Here is a 3,267-nt window from a genome sequence, read left to right as displayed (position 1 = left end):
GAATTCTCAGCTGGCATGATGAGGAAAGGATTAGTAACTTCGGATGCATGATAAGCAAAGGGTTTCAAGCTCGTAAAATATAAGGGCTTAGTATAAGACATTTCTCAAACTCATTTTCTTATTGCCCTGATAGCCTCACTTACTGTTTTATTGTGTTTTCTCATATGAATCCTCATAGTATATCTCAATATTTTGGGGGGGGGAAATTAACAATTTTTTAAAAAGTTGTTACAGAAACCAACTAAATCATCACAGATTTCCTCTACTCTTCCTGGGAACACAGGCAAAGTACATTTTCCCGGCCTTCCTTGAAGTTCGGTTGGAGTCATGTGATCAGTTCTGGCCAGTGGAATATAGGTAGGAAGTGATGCTGGTCGCTCGCAGGCCTGGCCATGGACATCTTGCACGAGCATTCCTACTCTTTTCTTCCACTGTGATCAGGAAGCTGTGGCAGTTTCAAATTCTTTTATGAATCCCTAAAAGAGAACTAATTCATTCCTGTGGGTATAAGACCCTTTCGACTGGATTATTTGCATGAGGCATGTCTCAAGTTGAGACTACACCCTCTTCTGGGTCTGATAAAAACAGAAACACAGAGAGACAGACACAGGAAAAGAAAACTGCCATGTTTGACCCTGCCATGTGAAAGAGAACTAGAGGATCACTTAAGCTCAAAGCCCCCAAGAGGCTGGGCCCACAGAGCAGCTCAAGAGGAGACCAGCCCTGCTATATGGCTGGTTGCCCTCAGCTGAACTCAAACCTCAGCAGAAATTGGTAGCAGGAACTAAGGTCGTGTTGCTGCAATTACCAAAAAGGTTGGAACGGTTTTATAAATAGGCAAGGGGTACTTTTTGGATGACTTGTGAGATGCTTGATAGAAAAGGCCTAGCTTGCTTTGAAGAGACTGCTGGTCAATTGAATATGGACCCTCAAGTTATTTTTGGTGAGGCCTTAGAAGGAAATGACAAAATATTATTAGAAAATGGAGGAAAGGCGATTCGTGTATTAAAGTTGCAGAGAACTTGACAAAATTGATTCTGATGTTAGATGAAGGGCAAAATTTGAAAATTCTAAGCTTGGACATTTAGCTAAGGAAATTTCCAAAGTAAATGTGGAAAATGCAGCCTGAAGCATTTTCAGCTTATGGCAGCTTATAGCAAAATGTAAGAGGAAAGAGATAAAATAGAAGTAAACTGCAGGGCACAAAAAAACAGAGACTGATGAATTGGGAAATTCCAAACTTCTAGAAAACAGGCCCGCAGACAATAGTGTCCCACGTGAGGGCCTAAACAAACTTGGAACTTGTAGGTCGGAATTGAAAATGCAGCTATGCAGGAAGGACTTGAGGAAAGTCTTACTGTCTGATGACTTGGACCCTGTTTCCTACATGCTAAACCAACAAGCTTTTTGCAAGATCTATATGAATGAAACTACTGTCAACCTGGACTAAAACGGACAGGGAGAGAAGAAATTGAAGGAAAAACAGCTGTAAGGGGGAAACTTACAGCTGTAAGGGGAGACCTGTAAGCTGTAAGGGGAGCCCTGGAATTAAGAGATCTCCTTGGGCCAAGAGAGGGACTCCACCCTTGTGTATGGAAAGGGTAAATTTGCCCTGGCATTTGAAGAGGGTGGCTCTTCTAGCCCATTGTTTAGGGAGAGCTTGGTTGCCCCAGGCTCCAGAGGAGGAGGAGAATATTCCCTGGTAGTTGGGGACAATTAGGTCACTACCCTACTGCTCTGAGGGGGACAGGCCTGTTCCCCATAGATAGGGTAAAGCAGGTTGCTACCCCACTGTTCTGAAGGGCTTGGGCCTGTATGCCAGAGATTAGGGATAATGTTGCCACCACTTTACTGTATAAGGGTGTTGAGACTGTTCCCCAGAGATTAGGGAAAGTATGGCCATCACCCCAGGTTCTTGAAGGGTGAGGGGTCCCGAGCTCAGTTGCCACCCAGGTGCTTGATGAGGATGGAACTGAGAAAATGGCTGCCAGGCAAGCCCTAGGGAGAGTGGGCCCTCATGAGACACCAAGGAGAAGAAACCATTGTTCTTAGTATGATTCTCAGACTTTGAAATCTAATGGAGTATGCCCTGCAGGTTGGGAATTGCTGGGGCCCCATGACTGTTTCTCTTCAAATTTCTCCTTATGGTAATGCAAATGTTTATCCAATGTCTGTCCTGCCTTTGTATATTGGAAGCAGATAACTTGTTTTCTAAGTATTACAGGTTTACAGCTAGAGGGGAAATTTGCCCCTTTGCATGGCTGTAACTGATTTTTATGAGATTTTGTACTTAGCTTTGCTACTGAAATGATTTAAGGCTTTTGGAATATTGTGATGTAATGAATGTATTTTGCATATGGAAAGACATGTCTTTTTTTATTCAGAGGGTGGAGTGTGACTGTTTGAAATTATTTCATGAACCCCAAAAAGACAACTAATCCATCCCCATGGGTGTGAGACTCTTTTGACTGGATTACATCAGTGAGGTGTGACTCAAGTTGGGTCTCTGTCCCCTTCTGGGTCTGATAAAAATGGAGACACAGAGACAGACACAGGAAAAGGAAACACTATATTTGATCCTGCCATATGAGAGAGGTTTCACCCACAATGAGTTGGAAAGAGAGAGAAATCTCTGAAAGCCTCAAAGAGATGAGCCCAGAGAGAGAGAGAGAGAGAGAGAGAGAGAGAGAGAGAACAGTCCTGGTAAGAGACGACACAATGCCAGGTTTGCTGACAGCTGCAGAAGGGAGAGACTTTGGCAGAGATCAGTGGCCATCTGGCTTTGCCATGTGTAGCTTGAGAAAGCACCTCTTATGGTGCTGATTTGGACTTTCATGGCCTTGGAGCTGTAAGCTTTTACCCTGAATAAATCCCCTTTGTAAAAGTCAACCCATCTCTGGTAATTTCCATTGGCAGTCCTTTGGCAAACTAAAACAGAAGCCATATATTGGAAGTAGCAGTATTGAGGGAAGGAATGATCTACATTCACCTACAAACTGTGATGAGTGTAAGAAATAAACTTTTATTAAGCCACTGAGATTTTGAGAGTATTTGTCATAGCATTTAGCATTATTTATCCTGAATTTGTGGTAAAAAAATTCATATTGTACAAGCTCTTAAGACTGGCAAGCAAGAGGTAGAAAGAAACAATTTTTGAAACCTTAGCAAAGAATTACACAAACCTATGGACCATCAAGCCCCAGGGCACATTTCAGGTTCAGGCAGAATCCCCAGTATGACCCTCTGTTACACATGCCTGGCTCCATA

The sequence above is a fragment of the Dasypus novemcinctus genome, chromosome 1, assembly GCF_030445035.2.
Source record: "Dasypus novemcinctus isolate mDasNov1 chromosome 1, mDasNov1.1.hap2, whole genome shotgun sequence".
Lineage (NCBI taxonomy): Eukaryota > Metazoa > Chordata > Mammalia > Cingulata > Dasypodidae > Dasypus > Dasypus novemcinctus.
This window is presented reverse-complemented; position numbering follows the sequence as displayed.